Here is a 22,920-nt window from a genome sequence, read left to right as displayed (position 1 = left end):
TGCAGGGATGAATACAACAAGGTGAGCGGCTTGGACAATGCCAAGCAAATTTGGGACACCCTCAAGATCTCACATGAGGGAAACGATGCTACAATGATCACCAAAATGGAATTGGTGGAAGGCGAGTTGGGAAGATTTGCCATGATCAGGGGAGAAGAGCCAACACAAACCTACAACAGGCTCAAGACCCTGGTCAACAAGATTAGGAGCTATGGAAGCACAAGATGGACGGACCACGACGTCGCCCGACTCATGCTCAGGTCCTTTACTGTAATTGACCCCCATCTTGTAAACCTTATTCATGAAAATCCCAGGTACACCAAAATGACACCCGAGGAGATACTTGGAAAATTCGTGAGCGGGCGTATGATGGTAAAAGAGGCGTGATACGTGGATGATGCTCTTAATGGCCCTCTACCCGTCTACGAGCCTCAACCCGTTGCTCTCAAAACAACAAGCAACAGGGAGGCGCTACCAAGCAAGGTGGCACAAGTTGAGACTGCCGGGCTAAACGAAGATGAGATGGCCCTAATCATCAAACGCTTCGAGACCGCACTGAAAGGACGCAAGGAGTACCCCAACAAGAACAAAGCAAGGGAAAAGCGCTCCTATTTCAAATGCGGTAAGACTGGTCATTTCATAGCTCAACGTCCCGATAATGATAGTGACCAGGGACAAGAAAAGAACGGGAAGAAGGAGAAGAAGAAGAACTACAGGAAGGCAAAGGGCGAGGCGCACCTTGTAAAGGAATGGAACTCAGACTGCTCCTCTTCCGACTACGACGACGAAGGACTCGCTGCTTCGACCTTCAACAAATCATCCCTCTTCCCCAGCAAACGTTGTAAGGAAAATGGACCCCGGGCCATTTGGCTAATTGAGTTTTGGTGTTTGATGATCAACACAATCCGTGAACTAATAAGTTTTCTAGTGTTTGTGTTTGTAGTTCACAGGATGCAAGATTAACTTCGACTAAGGAATTGAGGAAAGCAACACCTCAAAAGAAGACATTAAAGAGATCCAAGAAAAGTCCAAGTGTGCTGCCTGCGGACTATCTGTGCGTGGAGCACCGGACAATCCGGTGGCACATCGGACTGTCCGGTGCCCACATGCCGGACTGTCCGGTGCACCAGGGAACTGTAGCCCAACGGCTAGTTCTAGGTGGCACCCGGAGAGAAGACCACCGGACTATCCGGTGTGAGGATCGGACTGTCCGGTGTGGAAAGCCTGCGGCACCAACGGTCACCTGCTCTGACAGGGCAACGGCTAGGCGCACCGGACAGGCCACAGTGCGTTGTCCGGTGCACCACCGGACTGTCCGGTGTGCCGCAGAGAAGCAGCAGCCTTTCTCCAACGGCTATATTTGTGTTGGGGGCTATAAATACACCCCAACCGGCCATTTCCATGTGTGGGAGCCCAAGAGACATACCAAGGCACATAGTAGACATTCACAAGTGCTCTTACACCCAAGTGCTTAATAGAATCACTCGGTGATTAGCGTAGGTGCCTTGCGAAGTGTTTAGGTTAGTTAGACCGCTTTAGTGCTTGCTCTAGGTGAACCCTAGATTATTGAGTGAGTTTAGATAAACCTCACAACCCCTCGGCTCTTGCGTGAGTCGTTGTAATTGTACCGAGTGGGGCGAGAGTCTTGCGAGACCGTGACAACCGCGTTTGTGTCATGGCCGCCACCGTGTACCGGAGGGAACGAGGCCCGTGGCGTTTAGGCCGGAAGCTCGATAGTGGAGACGATGGGGAGCGTCCGAGAGGAGCCGGAAGCGGAGCACCACTTGCGTGGAGAAGGCCCACGGCTCTCTACGGAGTTACTCGACCGAGGTGCTTGGCCCTCGCGTGGGATTCCCATTGCGTAGGGGCACCAACGAGGATTAGTTGGGACCTTGCGCGGTTCTGGATACCTCAGTAAAAATACCGGCGTCATCCACGAGAGTTTGCTTCTCTACTTTGCTCTTTAAGTTTCTGCATTTATATTAAGCATTTAAGTTTCAATCTTGTAGTCATTCTTATTTAGTGTAGATTGAAACTTAGCCATTGCGGTAGAGATAGCAACACTTAGACAAAACCTAGTTTGCTCACTCTAGTTTGACTATTTGCATAGGTTTTGCTCTAGGGATTTATTTGTGGCCTAGTTTAGCGAAAGTTTTAGAAGTCCTAATTCACCCCCCCTCTTAGGCGTCACCCGTTTCCTACAAGTGGTATCGGAGCCTGGTTTGGCTCATTTGGAATGCTTTAGCTTCACCGCTAAAAGAGCCGACACTTTTTAGAGGAAGGGATGGATACCCATAGGCCACCACACTTCGACGGCACTAACTTCCCATATTATAGTGCTAGAATGGCTTGTTACCTAGAAGCCGTTGATCTAGGTGTTTGGAGAGTCACTCATGACGGGATGAAACCCCCCGAAGAATCCCGAGAAACCCACCACGAGTGAGGAAAAAGAAATTCATTTAAATGCTAGAGCCAAAAATTGCTTGTATGAATCTCTTAGCATGGATATTTTTAATCAAGTATTTACCTTGAAAACTGGTAATGAGATTTGGCTAAAATTGCATGAGCTCCATGACGGCACATCAAATGTCCGTGAGCAAAAACTTTGCCTAGTCTTAAATGAGTATAATACTTTTGCTATGAGAGATGATGAGCTTGTTAGAGACATGTATTCTCGTTTAAATCTAATCATCAATGAGCTCAACTCTATTGGCATAAATAAGCTAAGTGATGCGGACATTGTGAGGAAGATTATCTCCCTGCTACCAGCCTACCACAACAAAGATATGGGAGCATCATCACCACGACTTGAGTAACATGACCCCGACCATTGTGATTGGGAAAATCGCGGCTTTTGAGATGTCGCGAAAAATGTGTCGGGGAGAGGAGCCAACTTCCTCAAGGCCATATGCTTTTGCATGTGATGAAAGGAAGGGCAAAAGGAAGGCTCCCACTCCAAGTTCCTCAAGTGAAGAAGAGGAAGAAGAAGAAAGTGATGATGATGAAGATAATCAACCATGCATATCATCCTCTAAGGACGAAGAAACAATCTGGCATGTCGGAAAGGTAATGGGGACGATCCGCAAGATTAATCAATGGGTGTGCCCCTGCAGGTCGAAGATCTTCTCTTTAACATTGATTGGAAAAAGCAAAGAAAGAGAGGGTGCTTCGCATGCGGGGAGAAGGGCCTCTTTAGGGACAGCTGTCCAACTATGGTCGAACCCAAAAAGGAGAGGAGCAAAGGCAAGGCGCTAACAAGTGTTAGAACTTGGGATGATTCTTCAAGTGAAGATGAACCTCCAAGGACGCGCAGCCACCGATCCTCATCACGCTCATAACAGTCATCACACAAATGCCTTATGGCAAGAGGTAAAATGAGCATTCCATCCTCTAGTGATGATAGTAGTAGTGATGATGATGGTGAGGGAAAGCCCTCCGTAGATGAACTTGCGGAAGCCGTTAAATTTTTCCAGGATGTTTGCACTAAGCAAAAAGCTCAACTTAAAACTTTGAAAAATAAGTTGATTAGCTCCCAAAATGATTATAAAAGATTGCTAGAAAAAATTGCAACTTTTGCAAACCTAAATTGTGAGTCGTCAACTAAAATTGAGCTATTAGAGTCTAGTGCCCCATCCACTGCTACTGATGATGACTTTATTAAAAAGAATGAAAAACTTAAGGCTAAGTTAGCTAGCTCCCAAGAAGCTATTGAAATTTTGCTAGAGAAAATGGAAATTCTTAGCATACTCAATAATGAGCTAACTACTAAGCTAGAAAACATCGGTAGCACTTGTAACACCCCAAAGATCCCAACCCAAGGTTTGGAACCCTAATCTCCTAACCCCCCTCTTATTTTATTTTCTCCCTAAAATCCACCCTTAGGTCATCTCATCATGTGCATACACTTGAAATGATAAAAGAACCTCACATAGACTATATTCATCACTCAAGATCATTTAGAAAATTGTTGAAAATGAAAAAAAGGAATAGAAAATAGAAAAAGAAAAAAAAGAAAACCCTCCCCCCTCGGCTGGGCTAATTCTGGCCCAACCCGCGCCGCGCCCGCGTTTCCCCCCCCCCCCCTCTCCTCCCTGGCCCAGGCGGCCCAGCTTCGCGCGCCCGCGCCACCTCTGACAGACCGGCCCCACCGGTCAGCGACTCCACTCTCTCCCTCTCGCGCCGCTCTCCCTCTGGCAGCCCGGGCCCGCCTGTCAGCATCGTCGTCCCGCCCATGCCTCACCGGCGCGTTCGTCGCCGACCGCCTCACGCCTCGTCGCCTCGCCATTAAGGCTCGCACCGGCCTCAGCGACCACCCCGCCACTGTACCTGAGCCGTCCCCTCACCCCTCACCTGCCCGAGCCATCCCAAACGTCGTTTGCTCCATTCCCGCCATCATGGCGAGCTCGTCGGCACTCGCCGTCCCCTCCATCCCTCTCCCGGGCGCCTATAAAAGGGACCGCCCGAGCTCCGTTCCTTCCACACCAGCTCCGGCCATCTCCTCCACTCCTCCCCGAGCCAACCGAGCCAGCGCCGCCGCGTCTTCCCCGTCACTCCAGTGAGCTCCGTTCTCCCCTCCCAAGTGAATTTCAGTCGAATTAACCAGTGCGTGAAGCTCCGCCACACGCTCACGGTCACAGGGCACCCCTCCCCACCTCCTATTGCACCCGGCAGCCTCACCGGCGACCTCACCGCCGTGAGTACCCGCCACCACGCCGCGGACCGGCCGCCCTAGGCCCCCGCCGGTCAAATTGACCCCACCCCTGTGATCCCCTGCCCCCGCCCGTGCCTCGCCACCGCCTCCCCACCGCGGAATCGGACCCACGGCAGAGAACCGCCGCGGGATTCCACCGGCGGTCGAACTCCGGTCGACCTCCCCCTCCCTCCGTTACCGCCCACGCCGTTAAGCCCCCTCCCCTCGCTGGCATGTGGGCCCCGCACCACAGCGTTGTCCCCCGCCGTCCCCTCACTGTTGGGCCAACTGGGCCGCCAGCCGCGCCCCCGCGCGCGCGCTTGCGCCCGGGTGGGCCAAAATTCCCCCCGGCCCAGCAAGGCAGGAAACCCTTTTCCTTTTTCTTTTCTCATTTCTTTTCCCATTTTTCACATATAGAATTATATGCTAATATTTTATGTACCAAAAATAGTTCAAATAAATTATAGGGCACAAAATAATAAGATATAAGAAATGGCACACCCCACTAAAGTCACCATGATTGATGTATTGTTATTATATGTGTTTGTTAGCGGAAGAGGGATCCGATCCTCCGGAATTTGTAGCTCCGGAAGAAGGGCAGGAACCCGACCCCTCTGAGATAAACCTTTTGTGCCAGGAAAGCTTCGACGAAGGCAAGTCCATCCTTCCCTTGATGCATAATTTACCTATTTCTCTCTACCACTACCTAAGCCTGGAATATGGGATGGAATCAATTTGCATGAGAGAGCCCGCATTGACTAATACCATTTGATTACAAGATATGGGATAAGAAAAGGGGTGTGAGTAACATGTTTCCAAAAAGTGTGCGATGAAGGGTATTCACCCTCATCACCTGGTGAGTAGGATGATCAGGGACTCCCTGGTTTAGGGGAGGGCCTAAGGTGATGGCTCAGCTGGTTTAGGCCTGGGCAGAAGGATTGTCCTCTCGTATAAGGACCGGCTTGTCATCCTTCACTACCTGTACTCATAAAAAGTACAACCACTCGAGACTGTGTGGGTAGTTACTCAATCTAAACTCGTACGGTCCAACCCCAGGGTTATGAAGGCTGGGGAGCACCGGGAGGATAAGGAGGGGAAATGTTTTGTCCGGTTTGGACATGGCGGTGGCCCGACTCCTTTCGGTATAACCGTTAAGGTTAGGACGTGCGAGGAAAGAAAGAGATTCGGATTCAGATCTCATTGGCCGTGAGATCGCAGAGCCGGACTAGTGGGTAAAATGTACCCCTCTGCGCAGAGTTTAAACCTATTCGAATAGTCCGTGTCCACTGGTATGGACGAGTCTGGTGTGGTATGACAATTAGTGTTTCTACAACAACCGGGAACAGGGAAATATGTGTGTGTCTCTGGAAAGAAAATGGTGCCACGGGAGTGGGAAGCTCAGTGGTGGTTAAGCAAGTGTCATTTCTATTGTTTCGGGAAACCCTAACAACAAGTACTGCGTTTCTCTGAGAAAAAGGAAGAGTGACTTCAACTCCACCATATGAAGCATGTACAATATAGGTCACTTTCTCTTTACGGGAGTCGGGTGGGCTTGCGGAATACCTAGTGTATTCACCCAGATTTATTTATGTTTTTCAGCAGCTGAAGACTTCTTTTCTGCTATGCTTGATTGAAGGGGTTGTGTCTTCACCTAGTTCTGCCTGTGGTCTGGGCTAATTTATCTTCCACTGTGTTTTATAAATTTCGGCTCACTCTGGAGCTTGTACCCCCGGTATTGTAATAACATTACTCAGACTCTGTAACTATTTGAAGTAAGGAATGTGGTTACTAGCCTCCTGGGACTAGTAATTGTATCACATTTGAGTCCCAAAGGATCGAGCGCTTTAGCACCCCAGCAGCATCTTTAGCTGAAATACCTAAAATTTTTAAGAAAGATGCTTCTACTTCTTGCTTTGATTTAATTGATGATTCTAACCCCTGCAACCAAGTCTTTGTTGAGAATATTGTTGTAGAAACATGTTTGGATGAGGTTGCAAAGGAAAATGAACAATTAAGGCAAGAAGTGGCTCGCCTTGGCAAGGCTTTATATGACAAGAAAGGCAAAGCCAAACAAATCCGACCTCCACAGGATAACACCACTGCGGGAGTGAACAAGCCTATGGAGGGAGAAACTGTGATTTCTAGGCTATGCCACATGGAAGGCCATAAGTATTTCCAATGCAAGGTGATGACCGGGGATAAACAAAGGCAAAAGCTCAAGCAAAAGCCATCAAGCAAAATCTCCAACACCTACATCAAAAAGGTGGACAAAAAGGCTGCTACACCATATTTGATCAAGAAGAAAAAGAATGGAAAGGTGATAGCAATCAAGGCCAACAAGCAAGCCAACAAAGGAAAGGGGGCCAAACGCATCTGGGTGCCAAAGGAAATAATTTCAACTATGAAAAGCACCAAGAAGGTTTGGATTCCGAAAGGGAAGTGAGTGGACCGAAGGTCATCGGGAAATTTGGAGACTTGGCAAAGTTGGGATGTATATCATGGGATACATCATATTGGATCAAGTTTATTACCAAGTGAGTTAGTGAAAATCTTAGACCCAAATTTCCCACCCATGACTAAGGTAACTAGATTTACTGTATTTCTTATTTTTAGATATGAGTATCTATCTTTTATGTATCTAGTTTTACCTTTCATGCCTAGTATTACATTTTGTGCTTACTTTAGCTTAAATGCATGTATACTAGGAAAATCACATGGTAGGTCTGCTTGCTTTAAATTCATACACTTAAGCAAGCCTACATGATTTAAAATGTTCATTTGAGCACGACACATAGCTCCTCTATCACCCCATAATAAATGATGCATCAATTGATATTGTTAATATTACAAGTGGTAAAATACTCACATCCTACGATGTGTATCATTTAATTTATATGTGCCAAAGTTCGGATTATAGATAATTCGATATCAAATCAAAGTGCATGTCTCCTACAAGTATTCAAAACTTGTACGCACAACTTTAGGGGGAGATTACTCTATAATCTAATGCTTTGAGACTAACACCTTTCCAAGTCTATTTCATGTGATAGTCTCATTGTAAGGAAAATTAGGTCCCCGGAGAAAGACAACAATCTTCCACTGCAAAATCTCCAAGAACTCTCATGTCTCTCAAGCTCGCCATTGAATTTCAATCAGTATCTTTTGAGACTACATCTAGTATCATTTACATGTCTTCTCCAATATTTGATTAGACTATATTTCATATCATATACTTCCATGTTGCTAAAAAATGCATAAGTGGTTAACTCATATTCTGTTACCTATGCATAAGGGAAGTTAGTCTTTTCAAATCATGTTTTGCACCTCTATTTCTCACATGCTTTTTCCTATGCATAAGAGAAAATGCTTTTTCCAGGAACACTCATTTAGGGGGAGTACTCATCTGAGGGCAATTTTTTTTTACTTCCTACATGCTTTTAATGTCTTCCTTTTTGGTGGTTGATGCCAAAGGGGGAGAAGTTTAGGGACCAAAGCAATGAAAACTATATCAAACACCAAACACCACCAATTTAAAATTTTATATCTACAAATGGTTTTTCTAGTGGTTTTGGTTATTTGGCCCAAAAATAGGAAGTAAGTGAATTATGGAGTTAGGGGGAGGCTTAAGTCCATAATATCACATTGTGGGGACAAACATGCATCCTAGCAAGTAGATTGCATATTGTCATTCAAATAATTGTATTATTTGCTTGCTTTGGTTGTGTTGTCATCAATCACCAAAAACGGGGAGATTGTAAGGAAAATGGACCCCGGGCCATTTGGCTAATTGAGTTTTGGTGTTTGATGATCAACACAATCCGTGAACTAATAAGTATTTTAGTGTTTGTGTTTGTAGTTCACAGGATGCAAGATTAACTTGGACTAAGGAATTGAGGAAAGCAACACCTCAAAAGAAGACATTAAAGAGATCCAAGAAAAGTCCAAGTGTGCTGCCTGCGGACTGTCTATGCGTGGAGCACCGGACTGTTCGGTGCCCACACGCCGGACTGTCCGGTGCACCAGGGAACTGCAGCCCAACGGCTAGTTCCAGGTGGCACCCAGAGAGAAGACCACTGGACTGTCCGGTGTGGAAAGCCTGCGGCGCCAACGGTCACCTGCTCTGATAGGGCAACGACTAGGCGCACCGGACAGGCCACAGTGCGCTGTCCGGTGCACCACTGGACTGTCCGGTGTGCCGCAGAGAAGCAGCAGTCTTTCTCCAACGGCTATATTTGTGTTGGGGGCTATAAATACACCCCAACCGGCCATTTCCAAGTGTGGGAGCCCAAGAGACATACCAAGGCATATAGTAGACATTCCAAAGTGCTCTTACACCCAAGTGCTTAATAGAATCACTCGGTGATTAGCGTAGGTGCTTTGTGAAGTGCTTAGGTTAGTTAGACCGCTTTAGCGCTTGCTCTAGGTGAACCCTAGATTGTTGAGTGAGTTTAGATAAACCTCACAACCCATCGGCTCTTGCGTGAGTCGTTGTAATTATACCGAGTGGGGCGAGAGTCTTACGAGACCGTGACAACCGCGTTTGTGTCACGGCCGCCACCGTGTACCGGAGGGAACGAGGCCCGCGGCGTTTCGGTCGGAAGCTCGATAGTGGAGACGGCGGGGAGCGTCCGAGAGGAGCCGGAAGCGGAGCACCACTTGCGCGTGGAGAAGGCCCGTGGCTCTCTATGGAGTTACTCGACTGAGGTGCTTGGCCCTCGCGTGGGCTTCCCTTTGCATAGGGGCACCAACGAGGATTAGTCGGGACCTTGCGCGGTTCCGGATACCTCGGTAAAAATACAGGCGTCATCCACGAGAGTTTGCTTCTCTACTTTGCTGTTTAAGTTTCCGCATTTATATTAAGCATTTAAGTTTCAATCTTGTAGTCATTCTTATTTAGTGTAGATTGAAACTTAGCCATTGCGGTAGAGATAGCAACACTTAGACAAAACCTAGTTTGCACATTCTAGTTTGACTATTTGCATAGGTTTTGCTCTAGGGATTTATTTGTGGCCTAGTTTAGTGAAAGTTTTAGAAGTCCTAATTCACCCCCCCTCTTAGGCGTCACCCGTTTCCTACAAATGCCATACATGTCTTATGGCCAAGGAGAAAAAGGTACGTATTCGGGACACTCCCAAGTATACTTCTTCTAGTGATGAAGAGTCATCTGATGATGAAGTAGATTATACTGATTTATTTAAGGGTTTAGATAGAGCTAAAGTAGATAAAATCAATGAGTTAATTGATGCTCTAAATGAAAAAGATAGATTGCTAGAAAGGCAAGAGGATATTTTGTATGAGGAACATGACAAATTTGTTAGTGTTCAAAAGTCTCTTGCCTTAGAACTTAAAAGAAATGAAATGTTGTCCTCTGAGTTATCTACCTGTCAAGAATCTGTGTCTAGTCTAAAGAAATTAAATGTTGAATTAAATGCTAAACTAGAGGACGCTAATGAAACAAAATCATGTATAGAGCATGTTGTTATTTGTAATAGATGCAAAGATTTTGATATTAATGCTTGTGATGAACATCTTGTGTCCATTACTACATTAAATGATGAGGTGGCAAGTCTTAATGCTCTACTTAAGACTTGCAAGAATGATTTTGATAAATTAAAGTTTGCTAGGGATGCCTACACCGTTGGTAGACACCCCTCAATTAAGGATGGACTTGGTTTTTGAAGGGAAACCAAGAACTTAACAAGCCAAAAGGCTCCCATTCTCACCAAGGAGAAAGGGAAGGCCCCTATGGCTAGTAGTACTCAAAGGAGTCATGCCTACATTTATGATAGAAAATTTTCTAGGAATGCTCATAGGAGTTATGATCATGACGCTTTTAATTCACATGCTATGTTTGCCTCTAGCTCTACTTTTGTTCATGGTAGAAGTAGGCCTAGGAGAAATCATGTTGTGCATCATGTGCCTAGGAAAGTATGTAATGAATCTACTACCATTTACCATGCTTGCAATACTTCATTTGCGCTTTTATGTAAGAATGAAAAGGTAGTTGCTAGAAAGTTGGGATCCAAATGCAAGGGAGACAAGACTTGTATTTGGGTTCCAAAGGCTATTGTGACTAACCTTGTAGGACCCAACAAGAGTTGGGTACCTAAAACCCAAGTGTAAATTGCCTTGCAGGTTTATGCATCCGGGGGCTCAAGCTGGATCATCGACAGTGGATGCACAAACCACATGACAGGGGAGAAGAAGATGTTCGTCTCCTACGTCAAGAACAAGGATTCCCAGGATTCGATCATCTTTGGAGATGGGAACCAAGGCAAGGCTAAAGGATTGGGAAAGATAGTCATTACATCCGAGCATTCTATATCCAATGTGTTCTTAGTTGAATCGCTCGGGTACAACTTATTGTCTTTGAGTCAATTATGTAACATGAGTTATAATTGTCTATTCACCAATATAGATGTATATGTCTTTAGAAGGTGTGATGGTTCATTAGCTTTTAAGGGTGTATTAGACGGCAAACTCTACCTAGTTGATTTTTCGAAAGAGGATGTCGATCTAGATGCATGCTTAATAGCTAAGACTAGTATGGGCTGGCTGTGGCATCGTCGTCTAGCACATGTTGGGATGAAGAACCGTCATAAACTTCTAAAGGGAGAACATGTGTTAGGACTAACCAATGTATGTTTCGAGAAAGATAGACCTTGTGCAGCTTGTCAAGCAGGGAAACAGGTGGGAAGCACTCATCACAGCAAGAATGTGATGACAACATCAAGACCACTGCAGCTTCTTCAGATAGACCTCTTCAGACCCTTCGCCTACCTTAGCATCGGGGGAAGTAAGTATGGTCTTGTAATTGTTGATGACTTTTCCCGCTTCACTTGGGTGTTCTTTTTGCAGGATAAATCAGAAACCCAAGGGACCCTCAAGCGCTTTCTAAAGAGGGCTCAAAATGAATTTGAGCTCAAGGTGAAAAAGATAAGAAGCGACAATGGGTCCGAGTTCAAGAATTTGCAAGTTGAGGAATATCTTGAGGAGGAAGGCGTCAAGCATGAGTTCTCCGCTCCCTACACACCACAGCAAAACAGTGTGGTAGAGAGGAAGAACATGACACTTATCGACATGGCAAGGACGATGCTTGGAGAATTCAAGATGCCCGAGCGGTTTTGGTCGGAAGCTATGAACACAGCTTGCCATGCCATAAACGGCTCTATCTGCATCGCCTTCTCAAGAAGACCTCCTACGAACTCCTTACCGGTAACAAACCCAATGTCTCCTACTTTCATGTATTTGGGAGCAAATGATACATTTTGGTGAAGAAAGGTAGACATTCTAAATTTGCTCCCAAAGCTGTAGAAGGGTTTTTACTAGGGTATGACTCAAATACAAAGGCGTATAGAGTCTTCAACAAATCATCGGGTTTGGTTGAAATCTCTAGCGACGTTGTATTTGATGAGACTAATGGCTCTCCAAGAGAGCAAGTTGATCTTGATGACATAGATGAAGATGATATTCCGACGGCCGCAATGCGCACGATGGCGATAGGAGAGGTGCGACCTCAGGAACAGCAGGACCAAGATCAACCATATTTCTCTACAATGGTGCATCCCCCAACTCGAGATGATGGACAAGTACCTCAAGAAGAGGAGCATGATCAAGGGGGAGCACAGGAAGAACAAGTGATGGAGGAAGAAGCACCACGGGCCCCTCCAACTCAAGTCCGAGCGACGATCCAAAGAAATCACCCCGTCGATCAGATTTTGGGTGACATAAGCAAGGGAGTAACTACTCGCTCAAGATTGGCTAACTTTTGTGAGCATTACTCGTTTGTCTCTTCTATTGAGCCTTTCAGGGTAGAAGAGGCCTTGTAGGATCCGGACTGGGTGCTGGCCATGTAGGAAGAGCTCAACAACTTCAAGAGAAATGAAGTATGGAGCCTGGTGCCACGTCCAAAGCAAAACGTTGTGGGAACCAAGTGGGTGTTCCGCAATAAGCAAGACGAGCACGGGGTGGTGACAAGAAACAAGGCTCGACTTGTGGCAAAAGGTTATGCCCAAGTCGTAGGTTTGGATTTCGAGGAGACTTTTGCTCATGTGGCTAGGCTAGAGTCTATTCGAATATTATTAGCCTATGCCGCTCACCACTCTTTCAGGTTGTTTCAAATGGATGTGAAGAGCGCTTTCCTCAACGGGCCAATCAAGGAGGAGGTATACGTGAAACAACCCCCTGGCTTTGAGGATGACAGGTACCCCGACCATGTGTTTAAACTCTGAAAGGCGCTCTATGGACTTAACCAAGCCCCAAGAGCATGGTATGAATGCCTTAGAGATTTCTTAATTGCTAATGCTTTCAAGGTTGGGAAAGTCGATCCCACTCTTTTCACTAAGCCTTGTGATGGTGATCTTTTTGTGTGCCAAATTTATGTCGATGACATAATATTTGGTTCTACTAACCAAAAGTCTTGTGAGGAGTTTAGCAGGGTGATGACTCAAAAATTTGAGATGTCGATGATGGGCGAGTTGAACTACTTCCTTGGGTTCCAAGTGAAGCAACTCAAGGACGGCACCTTCATGTCCCAAACGAAGTACACTCAAGATCTTCTCAAGCGGTTTGGGATGAAGGATGCCAAGCCCGCGAAGACACCGATGGGAACCGACGGGCATGTTGACCTCAACAAAGGAGGTAAGTCCATTGATCAAAACGCATACCGGTCTATGATAGGTTCCTTGCTTTACTTATATGCTAGTAGATCGGATATTATGCTAAGTGTATGCATGTGTGCTAGATATCAATCCGACCCCAGGGAATGTCACCTTGTGGCTGTTAAGCGAATTCTTAGATATTTAGTCTCTACGCCTTGCTTTGGGATCTGGTATCCAAAGGGGTCTACCTTTGACTTGATTGGATACTCAGACTCCGATTATGCTGGATGCAAGGTTGATAGGAAGAGTACATCAGGGACGTGCTAATTCCTAGGAAGGTCCCTGGTGTCTTGGAGTTCAAAGAAACAAACATCCGTTGCCCTATCCACCGCTGAGGCCAAGTATGTTACCGCAGGACAGTGTTGCGCGCAACTACTTTGGATGAGGCAAACCCTCCGGGACTTTGGCTACAATCTGAGCAAAGTCCCACTCCTATGTGACAATGAGAGTGCAATCCGCATGGCAGATAATCCTATTGAACACAGCCGCACTAAGCACATAGACATCCGGCATCACTTCCTGAGAGACAACCAGCAAAACGGAGATATCGAGGTGTTCCATATTAGCACCGATTGGGGTCAGCTTCCATAGGATTACACCCATTGGGTTCAGCTGCAACAGGGTCACACCCATTGGGGTCAACTTCAGCAGGGTCAACTTCAGCAGGTACATCACCAGTGGGATCAACTCCAGTAAAAACCTCTGCCGGAACTTTTTCAGCAACAGGAGCAGAAGGGCCAGCATCCTGGTCCAAGCATTACAACCGCCAGAGCCGTCTCTTTGTCTTCTTCTTCTTCCCTTCAGTAGGTGCAGTTGGGCGGCTGACCTGGCAAAGACGCTTTGGGCGAGTACCCTCAGGCTTTCGGGTGTCCAATATTCTGTCAAGCTCTGGTATAATTACATCAGCCATTGTTTCAGCAGGGGCCAAGTTAGAAGATTCTCCAGCCAACATATCGAGCACAACATTCATCTCTGCATCATCTGGACTCGCTGGCATTTCAAAATGAACTTGCCTCTCATCATTGGGAAGATCATAAAGAGAAGCAACCAAGGCCTCAATATCTTCGGGAGAGGGTCGCACTCTAAGACCCAGACCACTATCACCAGCAGGAGGATTAGACACGAAATTGAAAAAAGACTTAGGAGGAGGCAGATTCCAAGCAGAGTAGGCAACAGGAGCACCAACATTTGATACTTTGCCTCTCAAGATCATGTCTAGCCGGCTCACCAAATCCTTAGCAGGAATTGTCCTATTAGTAACCCGAGTGGAGTCGGTAACACCGCTGTACAAGTAAGCCGGGTATGCTCTGTCCTTCAGGGGCTGGATGTTCTTAAAAACAAAATCAGCAACCACAGCTTCGGCGGTCAGACCTCTTTCCTTCAACAGACAGACTTCAGCAAGCAGAACCTTAGCCTCTGTTACTTCTAGGGCAGTAGGAGACTCAATCCAACTTGGAGTGCGCACATCTGGCTGTCTTCCCGACCGAGGGGGAGGGACTTGCCATGGTTTTCCATAATAAACCACTCAAGACGCCACCCCTTAATGCTGTCCTTAAGCAAAATATCAAGATATTCCGTTTTCCTTCCGCGCCGCATCTCCAGACTCGCACCACCCACGAGTTGGTGCTGACCCCCAGCCATCTTAGGTCGACAGTGGTACAGATACTTCCATAAACCAAAGTGGGGAGAACTCTGAGGTAGGCCTCGCACAGATGAACAAAGATAGAGATTTGCAGAATGGAATTGGGATTCAGATGAGTTAGGTTCTGATTGTAAAAGTCAAGGAGACTGCGGAAGAAGGGAGAAGTGGGAAGAGCAAGGCCACAGATAAGAAAAGGAACATAAACAACGGACTCGTGGGTATCCTCTGTTGGGACAGTAACCCCACGGCAAATCCGCCAAGAACAAAGCTCTTTCGGAGGAAGAATTCCAACATCGACAAGGTAAAGGAGATCCGATTCCGAGACAACAGACATATGGTTACCTGCGAAAGGCAACTGGCTGTTGGGGTCGATGGGAGGAATGACCACCGCAGTAGAACTTTGGTTCTTCCATTTGGGTGCCATCGCAATCTCGTTAGCGGATTGAAAGGAAGCGAAATCAGAGGGAAGCAGAGTAATGTTTGGAGGAAGACGAAGTTAGGGCTCAGAATACAGAGGCGTGCGACGACATGATATAAATGGGGTTTTCCCGGGTCAGACACCGTTTCTAAAAAGTGCTAAGTCATCACTCGGAAAAAGCAAGATGTCCTAGCATAACTCGGCAGCTACCTCTAAAGCGCCGACGTGGCCTAGCATGACTCGGCAGCTACTTCTAAAGCGCCGACGTTACCCAGCATAATTCAGCGGCTACCTCTAAAGCGCTGACGTGGCCCAGCATAACTCGGCAGTTACCTCTAAAGTGCTGACGTGGCCCAACATAACTTGGCTGTTACTTCTAAAACGCCGACATGATCCAGAGCAGCTCGACAGTTATTTCTAAAAAACGCCGGCAATGCATAACTCAGCCGTTTTCTCCATGTAAACGCCAACAGAACCAAATACGACTCAGCAATTACCAGTCATTACTCGGGCGTTATCTCTAAAAACAAGGGCAACGCTGGGACTAAATACAAGCTATTGATTGACTATAAAGAACGATGGAAAAGCAAAAAGGAGAGACTCAGAACAAGCCGAAATTTTCTTTAATATATTGATAAGTAAAGTTCTTCCACAAACTCAAAGACCAATTCATTATGAGCCGACCTTCCTTCCTTTTTTCGCTACATTACACTACTACACCACCACACTACTTACACTTAGAGATGGCAACGGGTACAAACCCGCTGGGTTTTGCCGTCCCAAACCCGTACCCGTGAAAAATATCTATGCCAATTAAAAAACCCGTACCCATGACGGGTTTGAGATTTTGTCCAAACTCGTACCCATCGGGTTAGCGGGTACCCATGGGTTACCCGCGGGTTTCATCTCCAATATACTTGTTCTTCTCATAATCAATAAGTATCATAATGATTAATGATATCATGATCCAAAATCTATATAATGAACAACGAGTTCATGATTCGGTATAAGAATTATTAGTAGAGAGAATGAAATACAAATAATAAGTTGTATAATTAAGTGACCTTGCACTAAATTATCCATCCACCATATATATAACGTTAGTAAAAATGATAATAGCAAGCAAGCAACACTCACATCGACTACTGATACATTCACCAATTGATAAAAATTATGAAGTAAATAAGGAATAACAAGTTTGTTGTTTGTTTATAAAATAAAATGACAATATACACTAGGTTTGGTCGGGTTTAAAAAACCCACGGGTTCACGGGTTTGGGTACTATAGGAACAAACCCGTACCCATAAACCCGACGGGTATAGATTTATGCCCATTAACAAACCCATGGGTATGAAAATTGACCCAAACCCGTACACTAATGGGGTAAAAACCCATCGGGTTTCGGGTTTCGGGTACCCATTGCCATCTCTACTTACACTACTCTATACTACTAACTACTACTACATTATTTCACTATTACTAATACTACTTCTACTGCTACTTATCTATACTAATATTTAAGCTAGTGGCGCTTTGCCAGTGGCCCTGCCGCTGCCGCCATCGTCCTTGCCGTTGCCGCCGTCGCCCTTGCCGACATCACTGTCGCCCTTGTCACCGTTGTCACCCTCGTCATCGCCGTCATCACCGCTCCCCTCCTCGGATGAGTCGGAGGAGTCCTCCTCGTCCGAGGAGATCTCCAACTCATCCAAGCCCTCGAGCCCGGAGCGCTCGACGGCCCAGATGTACGTCCACACCTCGGCGGCGATCCCCTGGGAATTGTCCGAGTCATCGGACGACACCGGGGGAGAGGCGTAGGCTGGCGATCCCTCGGACTCGAAGGAGAACTCCTCCTCCGAGTACTCGGAGTCACCGAAGTCCTCGGAAGGGGGACTCAGCTCGCGCTTCCGCTTGTCGCCGGAGTGGTGCGATGAACTTCCGCCTTTCTTGCTCTTGCCCATGGTGGAGTAGAAGAGAAGAGAAAAGAGGAGAATAAGCAACAAACGGTCGAGAGATGTGTGAAGACACCAGTGAAGCAAGTGCTCTATTTATAAGGACGGGAGGCAACCGCTCATCTCCTACCACGGTCACTGAACAGTCACAAATATTCAATATGCAATTCAAATCATCTGGAAACAAGTCAGGCGGCAAACGCCGTTTCCCGTAACACGACACACCTTGGGACTGAAGTCAACTGCTTGGACGATATGATTACATCCGCGGTCACGTCAAGTTACTACTCAGGGGCAGTTTGCTAAACGCTCAGTGCACCAAGCCGTCCCTTGGCTACACCCATTGGGGAGGGGGACGTCCATGAATTTTCAATAGATTTTCCCAAGCAGTCACATCCATACAGTATACGCAATGAATGTATCAAGACAGAAGGAAGATATCGATAGAGATCGGAGGAAAGCCAAAAATAGCTGCTGAAGTACAAGTCTAATCAACAGAAGCATTGAAGCACGAAGCGAAATGAAGACCAGCCAAGAGCCATCTACCGGACGTCCAATCTATCGCAGATCAAATAAATTTCAAACCTAACAGGGCATGGGTAGACCACGTTGTTGATATCAAAGGCAAAACCGTATGCTGATCTCTAAAGCATAAAGCTGATGATATAATGCTGAATTCCAAGGCATTCGACGAAGATAAAAGGATGATTTCTAAAAACATGAGATGAAGACCTTTGAGTGGATTATTTTCAATAATTCACTCAAAGCTCGGGGGCTACACCCATTGGGTGCATCTCCGGTGCACCCAATGAATCATTAACCCAAAAGACAGAATGCTGATATCTAAAGCATGAACTAGCGATACAGTGCTGATTTCTAAAGCATGAGATGAAGATAAAACAATGATTTCTAAAAAAGCATAAGATGAAGACCTTTGAGTGGATTATTTTCAGTAATCCACTCAAAGCTCGGGGGCTACATCCATTGGGTGCACCTCCGGTGCACCCAATGAATCCTGAACCCCAGAGAACAGAATGTTGATCTCCAAAGCATAAGCCAGAGACAGAGCACCGATTTCTGAAGAATAAAGCGAAGACCGATGAATAACGACAGAAGAGGATAACAGAAGATCGTTTTTACCGAGTTACTCAGAGTTCAGAAGCAATGATTCGATAGGCCTATTTTCAGAGCATTCCTTACCAAAATAAAAAACTGCAAGTTGGACCTAGAATCTTTGGGCCGGTTATTTCAAAATCAACTCAAAGATTGGGGGCTTGTGGGGGACAGATATCCCTCGGGTCCACTAGAAGGCAAGAAGGCCTCACGAAAGGCCTCGAGCCCATTATTTCCCAAGGCCATCCCTTCGTGGGCCAGAGGAGGAATGTCTGGCAGAATGGATCAACGTGAGATCGGATCGACTCGAGCCCGTGCGGCTCACTGAATTCAAACGTTATCCACAACAGTGATCCGATACTCCCGCGCAGCGCCCTCAGACGTCGGAACTGAATGATGATAAGTCGACAGGATTATAGGAAGATAAGCTCAGTCGGTTCACTATTACTTAGGCTCATGTTGTTATCATATCCGCATGTAACGCCCCACGTTCGAGTATATAAGGCCTAGGGGGCACCCCATCAAACAACAACTCACTCATTAGCCGTTTACTCAGCTCTCTAGTATCCCTCATACTAGAGAACTCCCCTATAACCTACCACATAAAAGATCCACACCAGGAAGTAGGGTGTTAGGCCTCTCTAAGTGGCCCGAACCTGTATAAAATTGCCCATTGTCTCTAGTGCATCTCGCACGAACCATCGAGCTACAGCTGGTAACACCGTCCTACTCCAAAAAGCACCTCGAGGGGCAACCCCGGGTGCGCGGTCGGACCCAAAACACCGACAGAGACAACCCTCTCCACCGCACGTGTTGCCCGCCACGACAGACGCCGCACGGCCCCCGACTCGCCGCTCTCCGCCATCGAAGCTCCCCCAAAAACCTCCTCCACATCAGTGCCCCCGATCGCCCGCCGCCATCAGCGCCCTCCACCTCGCTCGTGGCCGCGAAATTCTCCTCCATGGAATCTGCTCGCATCCTCCACCTCGCCCGCTGCGGCCGATTCCCACCGCCACCATGCCGCGCACGCCCCCGTCCCCCGATCCCATGCCCGCCTCTTCTCCGTCCCCGTCCCCCGCGCCTATCGCGCTCCTTTCCCCTCCTAACATCGTCCTTTCCGTCTAGCGCGACAACCGATGCACGGCTCCAGGCTCAGGCCACGCCACACCCGTGGGGAGGCGGATGTGGGCCACATATCTCCTTCCAAACTGACAAACTCAGAGGCGAGACCTTCCATGGTAGGCGGCCCCCTTCCATGGTAGGCGAGATCTGCGGCCATGGTAGGCGGCCCCTTCCATATTTGATTGACATGGCATGCACTGCACCCCTTCTCCGCCCCATTCCAAAATCAGCCCTCAACCGCACATGCACCCGCCTCAATCGACTGTTATTGTCTGCATCAGCAACACTATTGTTCTGGTTGGCTGGAACTTGGGGAGGTGTGCAGAGGTGGTGGTGAGTTTGCTGTTCATTTTTTCTGTAGGTCAAAGGGCCGTTGGGGATGGATTTTGCCATCGCAACACTGAACTACTGGGTGCACAAGGGCATTGCCTTCATCTGCGAGATCAGGTTTTCTTCCCTCTCCTGTTTTGGTCTATCATGGTTCAACATGGTAGAAGCGGTAGAATTGAGTGCTTGCCCGTTCGGTCAGATTTGATCAAGCACATCTAATTTGGTCTCAGTCTCTTGAAGTAGTATAGTGGCACAAATTTCATGCCCCTTTTGCTCCTATACTTTTTCGTGAAAATGTGGCTTGATTATGTCAGAGTGGTTCTCTTCTTATTCAGTGCTTTCTATTCTAGACGAGATTATTGCTTTATTAAATAATTTTCGAGGTGTTGTCATTATCGAAGTGTTGTTTTCAAGTGCTTCCTCATAAGGAGGTTAGTGAGTACAAGAAGTCCATCACTGACTGCTCGAAGGTATTGTGTTGTCATATAGACGTGCTGATTGGTCTAAAAGTACACTTGTTTGTCGTTTATGTAACTGACATATTCTTAGAGTGATCGTGTTCCAGCTTGCACCATGGAATATACACTTAATAATGTTACACTTTGAAAATAGTTTGCATAGATTTAATTTTGGGTGTAATTAGATTTTACCGTGCACTCAGAATTTCAGGAACAACCTTTTGGCATGTTCATTCCCCAAGCACTGTGAAAGCTTTTTTATTATTCTTAACAATTTCACTTGCACACACCAGATGGTGATGTTTGGCGAGACGTTGATCAACTTTGTCCCGGAAGCGGCTACGAAAGCTTTTTTTATTCATAGCAATTGCACTTGCACACACATGGTCGAGCTGTTGCTGGTTAAGTCGGGAGGCTTCGTCAAGGTTACAACATATTTTTGAAATTTAGATCCTCACAAAATTACTAAAGCACTATTATATCATTTAATTTGAGAATACCAGGTTTAGTTTGTAGCAGTGTCCTACTTCTGAATTAGTTGATGGCTACTTTTGTATCAGTTAACAAATTGTATGTGAGAGGGCGAGCGAGACATAGTTGAAAACTGGCATCAACCAATCTGGAGGACATACATAGAAGCTATCATAAATAAAGACACTTGTCTTGGTAAAATGCTTTATTGGTTGTCCTGCTGTTACTTTCCTTCCCTTTTGCTTTCTGTACAATATCCTCTTTAGTTGTGGTGAACTGTGAAGCAGCACATAATGACTAAAAAGGTTTCAGAGAACCCACCTGATCATTGGTTGGCTATTGACGTTATGTCTACTTGCAGTTCTGTCAAAGTGAATGTTCGTACGAATAATATCCATTACCATCTCACAGAGAAAAATGTTAAAGACGAGAGGCCAATAGTTTAGGATTTGGCTGTGTTTAACTTCAGCATTGACACTATTTTGAATGGAATGGATCATGCCCTATAGATGAAAATCTTATGTTAGGCCTGAGTTTCAGGAAGCGGAATGCTTGAAATACAAGGGGCAAGAGGCACGTCAAGGATACTTTCTGGCCAGAGTTTGTTAGGAAGCATAATTTGGTTTTCATAATTTTTTTTTGGACATCCACTACTCATGATATAGTAGTATCATAACAGAACAGAGCATCACACATTCTGATTGAGATGTGTGCCTGTGTATAAAAAGGCATCACTAAGTTGGGAGCGTGGCAACCCAAACATCTATTAGCTAACCGAAAGGGAAATGGCCTTAAACCATTTCTTGTATTTTGGTGCTTGGTGACCATCACAACCATTCGGATTAACTAGTTTGCCTAGTCTTTGATTCTCAGGTTCATAAGATTCAACAGTTTAGTTTCTAAGTCATGATCAGCTCAGATTCAACCAAATAGGGGTAAAACATGGAATAGATGAACTACCAATAGTTCTACTCTTTGGATAAGTTCTAAATACCCCGAGGAACGTATTCAACACTTCCAAAAAGGTTGGAAAGCTCGAAATCAACATATCACTATTTCGGAGCTAGTTTGAGCAAAAGAAGAAATATGAATGAAAGAATCAAAATGTTCATAATCCATGACTTAGACTAGATGGAAAGCCACTTGAGATACTTTTCTAAGTCATAGGATCTCTCTCAAGTTTAGCCAAAACAACTTGGAGAAGATTGTTCAAAGATCAACGGGAAGTCAGAAACTCAAGTTCTGAAATTGCCTAGCGCGGACCGTCCGACCCCTTCTGGCGGACCGTCCGCGACACTGTTTCGACTTCGATCAGGAATTGAAAATCGTGGATAGTCTGACTAAACCGCGGACTGTCCATCTATACAGTGCGGACCGTCCGACTATAATTCACGGACCGTCCGCATGTGAAGACCTGGTTCAGCTCGAAGGTGACAAGTTGAGAAAAAGGAATTATAGAGCTGGCGCGGACCGTCCGGGACCAAGGGCGGACCGTCCGCGTGGTGTGACCAAGGTAGATAATCGTTGATCTAGCCGTTGATCTGTTAGACGTATTCGTTGGATATGTCAGAATCTACCGTTGGAGGGTCGCGGACCGTCCGGGCCCTAGCCGCGGACCGTCCGCCAGTGCATTTTCTAGCAGATGCGCCCCAACGGCTATATGGGTAGTTGAGGGCTATAAAGGCCACCCCAACCAGCCCATTCAAAAGCATTCATTGATCCATTTCATACACAAGAGTTGGGTATACACTCCTATCTACTATAGCAACACTTCTATACACATCAAAGCCTCACAAGTGCCACAAAAGAGAGATCAAGCAAGAAAGAGCTACTCGTGTGCGTTTAGTAATAGTGCCTTGTGAGAATTATTGAGAGAAAGTGTGTGCTACCTCTTGTGATCATTTGAGCGTGGAGTTTTGACTCCCATTCATTGTAAAGCTAGCAAGAGCCCCTTATCTTTGTGGTTGGCCTTGAGGAGACTTTGGTCTTTCGTTGACAAAGAAGAATAAGAGCTCGCCGATCTTGGTGATCGGTGGAGAGAGGGGAAGGGTTGAAAAAGACCCGTC

This window comes from Zea mays, chromosome 9, assembly GCF_902167145.1.
Source record: "Zea mays cultivar B73 chromosome 9, Zm-B73-REFERENCE-NAM-5.0, whole genome shotgun sequence".
NCBI lineage: Eukaryota > Viridiplantae > Streptophyta > Magnoliopsida > Poales > Poaceae > Zea > Zea mays.
This window is presented reverse-complemented; position numbering follows the sequence as displayed.